Source organism: Sus scrofa, chromosome 11 (assembly GCF_054392235.1).
Source record: "Sus scrofa isolate SSC_HxYL_T2T_F1_AM1 chromosome 11, Sscrofa_HxYL_maternal_Yorkshire_Landrace_v2.0, whole genome shotgun sequence".
In the NCBI taxonomy this organism is placed as follows: Eukaryota; Metazoa; Chordata; class Mammalia; order Artiodactyla; family Suidae; genus Sus; species Sus scrofa.
The window spans coordinates 59,051,956-59,065,613 of record NC_139393.1 but is presented as its reverse complement, the minus strand read 5'-3'; the positions used below and the strand labels follow the sequence as shown (position 1 = coordinate 59,065,613).

General features: G+C 42.1%; 1 long non-coding RNA gene across 1 annotated transcript in view; it reads right to left on the bottom strand.

Moving 5' to 3' along the window:
* Positions 1–5,101: 5,101 nt before the first annotated feature.
* The window catches only part of LOC146398651 (uncharacterized), a 398,471-nt gene continuing 389,914 nt past the window's right edge, over positions 5,102–13,658 (bottom strand). Inside the window, exon 3 of the long non-coding RNA XR_014819685.1 lies at positions 5,102–7,821. This is a non-coding gene — a long non-coding RNA (uncharacterized LOC146398651). The remainder of the gene's footprint in view (positions 7,822–13,658) is intronic.

Genomic DNA, 13,658 nt, shown 5'->3' with positions numbered 1-13,658 from the left:
GCTGAGCCACCAGGGAATTCCTAAACTCATTTCATTTGATTTCATCTGTTTTGCCCTAAAACTTTTTTTGGCTGTTTCAGGATCTCATCCAGAATAGTTTACATTTAGTCCTCATGTCTCCTTAGGTTCCTCTTGGCCATGATAGTAGATCAGACTTTCTTTTTGTTTGTTTGTTTGTTTCTGTCTTTGTCGTTTTAGGGCCACCCCCACATAGCACAAGGAGGTTCCCAGGCTAGAGGTCGGTCGAATCGGAGCTACAGCTGCCGGCCTACACCACAGCCACAGCAACGTCAGATCCCAGCTGCATCTGCCACCTATGCCGCAGCTCATGGAAATGCTAGATCCTTAACCCTCTGAGCGAGGCCAGGGATTGAACCTGCATCCTCATGGATGCTAGTCAGATTCACTCCCACAGAGCCACTATGGGAACTCCAGACGTTCCTTGTTTTTAATGACCTTGACATTTTTTGAGAAGAATGAGTTAGATATTTCGTAGAATGTTCTTCAACACTGGTTTGTGTGATACCTTGTCATAGTTAGACTGGGGTTGCAGGTGTTGAGAGGAATATCACGGATGTTGCTGTGGTGTAAGCTGGCGTAATCCCCTTCTTGTAACATGACATCAGAGGTTATTCAACATCAAAGTTCTGTATCACTACCAACATTAGCTTTGATCCCTTGGTTAAGGCAGTACGTGCCAGGTTTCTCCGCTGTAAAATTACTATTTTTCCCTTTCTGTACTCTATTCACCTAGCAAGTCATCAAATCCATCCAACACTCAAAGGCAGGGTGGGAGTGGGGATGGGGGACAATTAAACCCCATCTCCTGGAGGAGGGAATATCTATATACACGTTTTTAATTTCTTCTGAAAGAAAAATACATATTTTCTCCTCTATTTATTTGTTGAATTATATACACGTTGGTCTACATAATTTGGTTTGGTTATCTAATGCAACGTCTTTTATTTTGTTGCTCTCATTGTTACAATTTTGGCCATTGGAAGCCGTTCCAAGGTGGCTTCTGTGTGCTTCCATACATCCTTCACTTTTATTGTTTGAGCACTTTCTTACTTTCGGTACCACAAGATACCCCGAGCACATCTTGTATATTTCCTTTTGCAGCCCGAGAATCAATTTTCTAATGAGTCCTGGATCCTCTTATTGGAGATTGGTATTAGAGACCAAGAGAAAGAGTCTTCGTTATAACACTATAAAGATTCTGGTCTTGCCTTTGGAAGGTTTTTTTTTCTCCAAGGGCTAAACTGTCTTGCTCAGAAAAGAAGAATGGCATTTTCTACTGCTGAATGCTCTTAAGATCAGTAAAGAGCTGGTTTCTTCTTGAACAGTGAGCAGGGAACTAAAGTGTGCTTGATTAGACAGTAAATTGGAATAATACTTATTCTATGAACAATTTAAAAAGATTAATGGGAAAATCACTGTGAAAACATTCTTATTCACAATCAACCCTTGAAAACTCCAACTACAGCTGGACTTTCCAAATTACTACAGACTCAACCATCATTCAGCCTTCCAGTTCCTGACTAGAATAAAGAATAAAGTAAATGTGTCTTTTTGTCTTTTTAGGGTCACATCCGCAGCATGTGGAAGTTCCCAGGCGAGGGGCTGAATCTGAGCCACAGCTGCCGGCCTACGCCACAGCCACAGCAATGAGAGATCTGAGCCGTGTCTGCAACCTACACCACACCTCACGGCAACGCCAGATCTTTAACCCACTGAGTGATGCCAGGGATTGAACCTACATCCTCATGGATACTAGTCAGGTTTGTTAACCACTGAGGCATGATGGGAACTCCCTAGAATAAAGTAAATGTGGAAAACAGACATCTCTGATATGGTTTTCATTTGTGAGCCCATCTTTATGAGATGAATACATATTTTAATTTTTGGAGTAATAAACACAGCTCTACCTTATTGCAGACTATTCACTCTGCTAGCTGCTTTACACACATATCCTCACATATTTGATAATGCGCTAGAAGGATTTGAGATGCAATGTGTTTATAAGGCCAGAGCAAAAATCATGTGCAGAAAACAACTAAAAACCTCCTCACCTCTGCCTCTTTCTAAGTAACCAAAGGCAAAAGGTAAGTATTAGATTTTAATATTTTTTAACTGGTAAATTAAGGAGAAGTATAAGCAAGAGAAAGCTTTTATCAAAATACAATTCTAGCATGAACCTTAGAAAGAATCAAGCCACACTCAGCATTTTCTAGTGTAAAAAAGTGGAGTTCATAGGACTTGGTAGTTGTCCCACACCTTCACCCTGCTGGTTAATAGCAGAAGCGGGACTGGAGCTCGAGGCTTGTGGTTCCCAGTTCCACGCACTTTTCTCAAGTCAACTATTCAGGTCGACATCCATCTGGGGTTTTGGCCAACAATTTTAACATATGTGTGGGGCTTCCCTCCACACCGACAAGCAATGCTCTGGACAGGAACTCACTGGCTATCCTACAATCCAACTCAATTCTGATGCTATTTACCTGGAGATGGAATCAGATTTCACAAGTTAAGTATCAATCCTGCAATACTGCACCCCCTCCAATTTCAAACACCAGTCAAAGCTCAGGTTGTCACCTGTGCTTCTGACCCACTGGCCATACATTGGGGTCCTAATGACCAACTCCTTGGATTTCAGAACCCAAGCACATTTCCAGGTGTTAGCTGTACTTCTGAACAACCGGCTGTAAACCCCTCATTCCTAAGGCTGGGCTGATTTGCTAGAGTGGCTTACAGAACTCAGCAAACATTTTACGTATTAGATGACTGGATTATAAAAGAACATAAGTCAGGCATATTCAGATGTAAGAGATGCGTAGTGTAAGGTACATGGGAAGGGTCATAGAGCTCCCACACCCTCTCCAGGCATCACTCTCCCCACATCTCGACGTGTTTACCAACCCCAAACCTCTCTGAACACAGGCCTCTTGGGTTTTAGAAGGACTTTATTACATAGGCTTCATTACATTGATGGAATCATTGGTGGCCAACGGTGACTGAACTCTGTCTCCAGTCCCTCCCTGCTCCCGAAGGTTAGGGGGTGGGACTGAAAGTTCCAGCCTTCCAATCACAGGGCTGGCTCCACTGGTGACCAGCCCCCATTCTTAGTGCAACCCAGAAGTCACCTCATTAAGATAACAAAAGACACTTTTTTATTACTCTCAATGCATTGGCGATTCCAAGAGTTTGGGGAGCTCTGAGCCAGGAATTATAGACAAAGACGTAACATACATAACATATTTGGGTCACCTGAATGACCAAATACATATTTTTTTTTTGTATAAATCACAATCTCTCTTTTTCTTTTTTCTTTCTTCTTTTATTTTTTTCTTCCTACCTTCTCTCCTACTTGTTTCTCCTTATCTCTGTCCCAGTCCTAGAAACACTGGGACATCTGACATCAGGGTTAGAGATGGGAGAAGGTAGAAAAAAGTGTCCCTTACACTGCTGTGAGGGCACATTTCCTCAGAAAAGAATGGTAACTTGCCTAGTGAGAGGCACAATAATTATTCCTTTTTGCTTTTATTGGGAGTCTGGGATAGAGCAAGCATTACCATCCACCTTCGAAAATGAGACAAGAGAGAGAGATTTTCACACAGAGACGCAAAGAGAGAAAAAAGAGCCAACAGAGATAAAGGGCCAATGTATTTTGCTTTTAACATTTAACCCATGATGGGTTGACATTGTTACAAACGTGATGCAAACGAACTTCTTTACTAGCAAAATGAAGTAACATGAAAAATAAGACATAGTTATTTCTGTGCGTTTCCACAGAAAAGAAACCCATGGACTTGGAGAACAGACTTGTTGTTGCCAAGGGGAACCGGGGAGTGGGGGGGATGGACGAAAACTATTGCTTTTGGAATGGATAAGCAATGAGATCCTGCTGTACAGCACTGGAAACTATATCTAGTCACATGTGATGGAGCATGATGGAAGATAATGTGAGAAAAAGCATGCATATGTATGTGTGATTGGGTCACCTTGGTGTACAGTAGAAAATGGACAGAATACTGTAAACCAACTATAATGGAAAAAATAAAAATCATTTACAAAATAAGACATAGAAGAATACAACTCTTAATGTATTTATTATCAGATTCAACGGACATAAATTACTCTAGGAACTTGCTACGAACTTTTCTGAACACCCAGTCTTGATTTCTGTATTTATCTTACTGTACAAACAAATAGCAATCAAAATCAGTTCACAGACTGGCTTTGAGTAGCATTGCTAGACCAATTAAATCAGAATCTTTAGGAACAGTATCTAAATCTCTCTCTCTCTTTAAACAGGATTTCTAGGTAATTCTAATGTGCAGCTTTTAAAAGCGATGCTGCTGCTATAGTGGGTCATTTGAAAAGTGGTCCTTATAAGCTTCTGTACTTAAATAAACCCTTCAGTGTTTGGACATAAATTTTGGGGTGAAGCAGGGCCTTCTTACTCCTGTCCTTTCTTAAATTCTCATTGCATCTATGATCATTTTTTCCTAAGGGAAGTTATCCTATGGCAGAATGTAATTATGAGGTTCCTATGGGCAAATAGAGAGGTACACTATAAAAAGGAGGACATTTTAAGTACTAGCTTTTATTATTATTGTGTTGGGATCATGCTTTCAGGAAGTAATAAACACATTTGAATCCCCTTTGGTGTTAAACAGGAGTGAGATCTGCTTCCCATTATTGAAAATTCATGCTTTTATGCATGTGACACAAGCATCTGCACTGGTACTAGCGGAGCATCAGGGTGTTTAGACAGAGCTCCTGCCCTCCTGGGCATAATGGCCACTTTGATTTTATTTTATTTTATTTTATTTTATTTTATTTTTTTGTCTTTTTGCCTTTTTTAGGGCTGCTCCCTCGGCATATGCAGGTTCCCAGGCTAGGGGTCGAATCAGAGCTGTAGACGCTGGCCTCTGTCGGAGTCACAGCAACTCGGGATCCAAGCTGTGTCTGCAACCTACACCAGAGCTCATGGCAACGCCCGATCCTTAACCCACTGAGCAAGGCCAGGGATCAAACTCCCAACCTCATGGTTCCTAGTCGGATTCTTTAACCACTGAGCCATGATGGGAACTCCTATCTTATTATTTTTTATTTATTTTATTTTTTTTTTGCTTTTTAGAGCCATACCTTTGGCATATGGAGGTTCCCAGGCTAGGGGTTGAATTGGAGCTATAGTGCCAGCCTACACCATAGCCACAGAAACGCCAGATCCTTAACCCACTGAGCGAGGCCAGGGATTGAACCCCCAACCTCATGGTTCCTAGTCGGATTCGTTAACCACTGAGCCATGATGGGAACTCCTATCTTATTATTTTTTATTTTATTTTATTTTTTTTTTGCTTTTTAGAGCCATACCTTTGGCATATGGAGGTTCCCTGGCTAGCGGTTGAATTGGAGCTATAGCTGCCAGCCTACACCATAGCCACAGAAACACCAGATCCTTAACCCACTGAGTGAGGCCAGGGATTGAACCCACAACCTCATGGTTCCTAGTCAGATTCACTTCTGCTGTGCCGTGATGGGAACTCCGACCACTTTCATTTTAGAGAGGAGAGTATTAGTGACCTTGTCTATAAGAGGCAATTCAATCTGGTTGGATTTGATCCATTAATTGTACCTGGGCCCTGCACATGCTAATGAGTTAGGACCATATAAGGATTAAGTCTGCTGAAAAATCAGAGCTCAATTTGTCCAGTGCTAATCACTTACAGGCTTTCCTCCTGCAAAGCTATATGAAAGCCACCACAGCTAAGTGATTCAGTCTAGGGATCTTCTTCTTATTATTGTTATTTTAAATTACTTAAAAAAGTTTTATTGAAGTATAGTTGGTTTACAATGTTGTGATAATTTCCACTATGCTACAAAATGATTCAATTATACCTATACCCATTATTTTTCAGATTCTTTTCCCATATAGATGACCACAGGATATTGGGTAGAGTTCTCTGTGTTATACAGCAAATCCCCATTGGCTAATCATTTCATCTACCACGTTGTGCGTATGCCAATGCCAAACCCCCAATCCATCTTTCCTCTCACCTTTCCCCTTTGGTAACCGTAAGTTTGTTTTCAAAGTTGGTGAGTCTGTTTCTGTTCAGCAAGTAAATTCATTTATATCCTTTTTTAAGATTCCACATTAAGTGATATCATATGAAGTTTATCTGTCACTGTCTGACTAACTTCGCTTACGATGATAATCTCTAGGTCCATCCATGTTGCTGTAAATGGCATTATTTCATTCCTTTTTATGTCCGAGTAATATTTCATTGTATATATGTACCACATCTTCTTTATTCATTCCTCTGTCAGTGGAAATTTAGGTTGCTTCCATGCCTTGGGTATTGTGAATAGTGCAGGCTATGGGTTTTGATAGAAGGCTGAAGGGGTGAAAAATGTCACCTATCCAGCACATTATACAATCTGTGAACTTAATCCCATGGATTATGCCAGGGGCAGGGCTGGTGCTACCCTAACTATGACTGCTGATATTTAAACCATGCCATCAGCAATACTATATAGCTAAAACCACATAGCTTGGACCCCAACATGTTTGCTTCTATAATCATGAATGCTTGGCTGATAAACCAGGTCTGGAGCTGAGGTTCCATCCAACATCTTGTTGGGAGATCTCAGTCCCTGACTGTGCCAGGGGAGGAGCTGGTGTCTCCCAGCCACTCTGTTCAAAGGTCTGAAGTTCTTCTTCTGGAGACTGATCCTCCAGACCCCTGGAGTCCCTGTGTAATGATGCTTCAGAGTGCAACAGACAGTGGAGGAAGGGCACACCTGCTATTGCCCCAACCTCTGAGAATTTTTCTGTAATAAATCCTGTATGGCAGTCTTGGTCAATCTGCTTAGCGTTGGCTAGATTTCTGTGGTATTCACCAACAATAAGAAGCATAGAGATGTCACGACTCAGGGTAAACTTGGCCAGAGGAACCTGGACCTTGGGAGATGTGAATCCAAGGTGCATTAAGATAGTCTGGATAGTGGAAAGTCTATCCACTTTCAGTGCAGTGGAATCAGCAGGTATAACCTGATCCATAGGTGTATGGTTTGCAAAGCTGCCAGCACAGAATGAGTGCTTTTACTGGCGCATTCTTATGGGGAAAAATGATTGAGAGACAACTCCATGCCAGAAACTGTAAAAGGTATGTATCAGTGACCCAAAGATGAAGAGAAAGAGTCTCTGTTACTTAACTATGGCTAGTTAAGTATACCAGCTCTACAGTGATCAATGCTATAATGAGCTGTTCAAAAAATGCTATGGAGGCACAGAAGAGGAAATTGCAAACACCACTGAAAAGAAAATCAGGGAAGACTTCCCAGAGGAGGTGACATTTGAGCTATGCCTCAAAGGGTGGGTCTACAACCCATTTGAAGAAATCTCACACAAGACCCCACAACTGCATTCATTTATGATACATCTGTTTCCAGTCGACACATGGAGCCTTTCCTGGAGACCTGGGATCGTCATATATTGTACACCCTTGACATTTGCAAATGAAACATTTTGATGTTCCAGAATCCCTAAATTCACAAATAGTATTTAAGATCTAGAGGCTGAATAATCAGTCAGGCTTACTCACCGGTTACGTACTTGCTTCCATACCTGAGCCACGTGGCAGCACACAGAGATGTGGCCAGACCCTTCACGTTGAAAGTGTCACCCTGAGTCAAGCATGCTTTAGGGAAGGATTATCCAGGATCGTCCTAGTGCTTCTGAGAGGCAGTGACACTGGCCGCCGGAGAGGAAGAAGATTAGGGCTCTATGGAAGAGCTTGCTGCAATCTTGGTTACCTGGAAGACATAGCAGGGGTGACATAGAAGGAGGGGATTGGTACCTGGCCTCATGTGATAGGACCTAATAAGTCATCTTGGGCCCAAATGGATTCCTCTCAGCTGGAAAGAATTAAAGCATGTATCACCCACTGAACACACACACTGCGTTTCTGACACAGGGCTAAGAGCATCACAGATACCTTAGCATCTCCTTGTCACCAAACCCCTGGGAGTTAGAAACCATCACGTCCCCATCTATGAGATGAGGAAACTGAGTTTGGAGACATTCATGAACTCAAGGGCCTACAACAGGGAGTGAGAGAATTGAGGGTCAACCCAGGATTCTCTATCACCAGAAGCTTCTGCTTCGACCTTTCTTCATCCCTGGTTCAAGATCAAGAAATACTGGTGGAGTTTGTGTAGAGATGAAAAAAGCTGATCCTCCTGAGACCTTGAAGTTTGCTGGGGACACTGTTTTCCAGTAGAGAAGGGCACTTATTCCTGAGCAGCCCACAGAGTCAAGGTAGGGGCTCCCACTCTAAGCATTGTCAGGATTCTCTCTTCTGTCTTCCACAGGCTGATGTGGCCCATGACAGGAATTATACATGTCAGGACCGGATATATTTTACTAAGAATAGACGACTTCAGGAAGTCAGATTTATACAGTTTAAATAGAAGTCAAGAACACTGGAAGTAAGATACAGCAGTCTAATCTGCGGTTGAATCATCCACCATAATTAAGCCTTCTCATTTCCTATTCTTTCCTTCTTCATCTTGCAAATGTCTCCATCCGTGACTCATCTTTTTTTTTTTTTTGCAGCAACATTCTCCTTCATATTTCTTTTTCTTGTCTTGCTCTGCTCGCCCTCAACCCTGTCTTTAAACTTTTCTAGGAAGATCCCATAGATTTTCAAAATTATCGAAGAGTAAGGTGGAAGAGACAGTCCTCAGAGAAATGGTTAAAATTCATATTGAGTCAAGGTCATCAGTAAAGCCAGAGGTGGTAACTTATAACTGATGTTACTGAGACCATTGGATACATAAATTAATACAATATTTTAAGAGCCTAACTTTTGGCTGGAACAATTCTAGGTGTTGGGGATATGAGAATTACGACACAAAACTTTTGGGGTGTTAGGGACCAAATGTTTGTGTCATTCCCAAATTCATATGAAGTAGAGCCTTCATTCATGGGAGATGAGAAAGATAGTCTACTTCTCTGCATGTGAGGATATAAAGAGAAGATGGCCATTTGCAAGAGGATTTTCAGAAACTCAATTGGCCAGCACCTTGATCTTGGACTTCCCAACCACCAGAACTGAGAGAAATACATTTTTGTTGATTAAATACCGTCCCTCACGCCCCGGCCCCAACCAGTCTATGGTAATTTTTCAAAGCAGCCTAAGCTAAGACAGTGGGTAAGACCAAGACATAAAAAGGTAATGTCAATAAAATATGATACGTGCTGTGACAGAGATGTGTACAAAAAGCTACATGAGCTCTTCCTCCAAACCAGGGGCTCAAGAAAACTTTCTGAAGAAAGAGATGACATCTGAGCTCATTCATTAAACATGAACTAGAACTAACTAGAGGCAGGCAGAGGAGTAAGGGGTGAGGGAAAGGGTATCTCAGGCTCAGAAAATCCAGCAGATAAGAGAAAGCACAAAGGAATGGAACCAGCTGGTATGTTTGGAGAATGACACACAGTGCAATGTTGCTGAAAGATAAAGTTGCTGGTGGTGAGAGGCAGGAACGAGGCTGAGGAAATAACCACTTTTAAAGAGCATGCCCTTCATCCCTTAGGTGATGGAATGATGGAGTATCCAGAACGATTTTAAGCAAGAGAAGTGGCAAACTCACACAGTATTTTAGAGTGATCACTTGGAATGGTAAAGGAGAAGGAGAGATCTGAAGGGTGAAACACTAGAACCTGAGATGCCGATTGGGGTTGGGGAGGAACGGGGCTTGCACTGGGCCCTCACAGTGTGAATGGAGGAGACATAAAGCTGTCAGCGCTTGGACAAAGTGCAGGGAGGAATACAGATCTTTTCTGAGGCTCTTCTTGAATGATTGTTGATGAGGAGCCAAAGTTACACTAACTGGAGTGTCGAAACCCTACATTTTCCCAGACCATGTTGGATCCCAGTTGTAGCTCTTTCTTCCTGGGCCTTGGGTCCAGGAACCCAACAGGTTTTCCTCTCCTTCCGTAATGTCTAGCATTCTGTGGGTTCTTTAGAAGACTTTTTCTTCCAGCCTAGATGTGTATGGGTCCCAGGCCTCTCAAATATCTTTTTCGCTTGCTCTCCAAAAAGACAAATACACTTCTCCTTCATAGCACTTGGTGTGATGGCCATTCACAAATAACGCCAGCCTTTTTGTTAAATGTTTCCTCTTCTGCAAGTATCTATCCTTGGTGGCAACCATCACACACCAACTCTATTCAACTGGAGCACTGAAAGATATAGGAGAGAGGTTGATGAGATGCTGAAAAAGCAGGGAAAGGAAAGTGGAAGGAAGCCCAAGGCCAGGTGCCTCAACAGCGAGGCAGATCACTCCAGGATGACTGTCTGTTTAGAACCTCACCACTGAGCCTACTACTACATTGCTGGACTCAGAACTCTGTTGGTACAACATCCTTGAAGAATTTCTAGTGGCTTCTGAGCCATCGTCATGTGTCCTCAAAGCTGAAATTCCTAGGAGAGAGCATGTCTGGTCCTGGCTGCTGGGAGATGGGAAAGGAAGGATGGTTCCCTATTAGCTTCCACAGTGGGAAAGTGGGAAGGGAGGCACTCTCTTCTCCCACCAATCTCCAGGATATCCTGCCTCGAAAAAGGGTATTTGAATTCTGAGTTATATATCTATCTCTGTATCCATCTACACACACACACACACACACACACACACACACACACACACACACACACACGCACACACTCATACGCACACTCTACACACCTGCCAGATCAGAAGTTTCATGAAGGTAGAAAGTCTCATTCTCATTTACGGTTGCATCTTCAGTGCCTGGCAGAGTTAATTCCAGACAAGGGTAGATAGTAAATACTCAGCAAATATTTCTTGGATGAATGGGAGAATAGATGAATAAACATGCCTTGAAGAAAAGGCATTTTAGGGAGTTCCCGTTGCGGCGCAGTGGAAATGAATCTGACTAGCATCCATGAGGATGTGGGTTCAATCCCTGGTCTTGCTCAGTGGGTCGTGGATCTGGCGTTGCCATGAGCTGTGGTGTAGGTGGCAGATGCGGCTTGGCTCCCACATTGCTGAGGCTGTGCTGTAGGCTGGCAGCTATAGCTCTGACTGGATCCCTAGCCTGGGAACTTTCACATGCTGTGAGTGTGGCCCTAAAAAAATAAAAGAAAAGGCATTTTACTTCTAACCACTGCAGGACTTCTTTAATCTCTACTACCTGGTCCTAATCTATAGTTCCTAACTTCCTTCTGAGATAGTAACTGGAATTGCTCCCACCCTATGCTTGTCTCATGGAGTTTATCAGGCTCACCCAGTCTCCACCTCTGACACTCAGACTCTAGCAAAGTTTCTATAGACCCCATAGTCCACGCTTACCCTGTTTCCCAGCTGGAAAACTGATCAAAGTGATGCTATTGGAACCTAAGTGTGGATCTCCAGACGTGATAAGACCCAGCTCTAGAGACCCCTGGCCAATGGAGGAAGCCTGCTGGCCATTTCCTTCCAGAAGGCAGGGAAGAAGAACAGCTCTGTTTAAATGTGAGTTGACAATGGATGCGGTTTAAGTTTAAAACCATTTGGGATTCAAACCCATTTTCTCAGACCAACGGCGCTATTAAAATTCTGGGGAAATACAACAAGGGTTTGACGTGGATTATCTATTTTTGACTCTCTGCTTGCCTGAAAGAGTGAGCTAGTTAGGCAAAGCCATATGACAGTGATATAAAAATATAACCCTTTTAGGACTTTGTAAACTTAAAAATCATCATAAAATCTTATCCAAGACTCAAACACTGTTATTCAGTCAGTGATGCTGGAAGTTAGAAGATTTTATCAACATAACATAAACCAAGCAGTTTAATGCTAATGTTCTGTCTTCAAAAATAACTCTCCGTCTGTAGGATTTCTTAAATCTAAAGGGTTTTGAAAACACACACTTCAAAGATCCCATGGATGCCTTCAGTTTCTTGATTAATATTGTCTCTAGAACATAGGCCTGCTAAGTTTTACTTCATAGGCTATATTTTAACATTTCTTTAACTTTGGTTATTGGCAGTTGCTGGCTTTAACTGAGATTCATAATTCTCCCTGCTGAGAATAAAATTTGTTGTCAGAATAAAGCACATTTGACTCTTTCTCAGCTGCCAAAATGTGAAGTCTTGTGGTTGGGTATTTTGGAAAACTGGCAGGTTTTGTTTACATATTGTGGTCTTTCTCCAAATTTATCCCACATCCCACACCCCACAAGTCTAGGACACCTTCCAAGGTAATTGCTGTGGGACAAGTGCAAGGCAAAAACAGCTTCCGCAGTGACCAAATCCCTTCCATCTCTGAATCACACGCAGCAAATGCCAGAAGAGCTTCCTTGGCCTTAAAAAAAAAAATTGCTGACCTTCAGAAAGACCTGATTCTAATTTGCTATACAAATGGAAACCTTTTCTTCTCTAGATTGGATGCAGAGAAAGTTTTTTTTTCAATGTTTATAATTTAACAATTGCTCAGAGCCTTTCATCTGAAAGCAATTTACGCATGTTGGGGCCAATTATTCTAACATGTTTAAAACTTAGCAGTATTTTTCCTCTTTCACCTTAGCGCATTAGTCCCATTGCAGAGTAAATCTTTTTTTTTTTTAATTTTATTATTGTTTCATTATAGTTGATTTGCAAATTTAAGTTTAATCATGGAAGTGCTTGATGGATTAAAAGACTGGAAGACCCTTCTTGCCCAAGAAAGAACAGTATCAGGGAAAACGAGAGTGTCTCAGTATAGACTTCTTACGGAGATTAAAACTTTTGGTTTTGAACTGGATTCAGCCATGCCATGGCATATTCGGTCAAAAGAGATATTGAGTCATGAAACCACATTCATTTTCTATTTCCTTAGTTTTGGAAGAAAGCCATGCAGCAAGTATGTTACCTTAATGTGCTGCCATCCAGCAGTCTAGAGCCATCTGCTCTGGCCATTTGTTAGGGTGGCTTATTCAATCAGTTTATTCAAGAAATGTTTCTTGAGTGCATACTCTGTGCCAGGCACTATGCTAGAAACTAGAGAGAAAAGGGTGCAAAAGATAGATGTATGCATGCCTGGGCGTTTACATTTCTTTCTCTTTGCTAAGATTATTTTTCTTTTATTTAGTTTTTTCCTTTTTTAAGGCCACACCCATGCTGGCTCAGAGCCATGTCTATGATCTATACCACAGCTCACAGCAACACTGGATCCTCAGCTCACTAAGTGGGGCCAAGGATCAAACCCACATCATCATGGATACTGGTCAGGTTTGTCACCGCTGAGCCGCAACGGGAACTCTGTAGTCCTTGCATCTCTTGATCTCCCGTTTCCTTGTTCACAAAGCAAGTTCACAATTTTCTCTACCATGTCACAAGATTATGGAGATGATCAAGTGTGGTTATTTGTGTTACAGTGCATTGAAAAAAAATCAACTTTAGAGAGATAATTTATGTTCAATAAATTGGACCCATTTAAATGGGCGGTTTGATGGCATATATACACCTGTGAAATCACTGCCACCATCAAATTACAGGACATTTTCATTCCTCCCAAAGGCCCCCTCCCCCTTTGCAGCCATCCATCCTCCTGCTCATCCTTCCCTCCTCCCCGCCCTACCCTGCAAATTCCAATCTGCTTTCTGT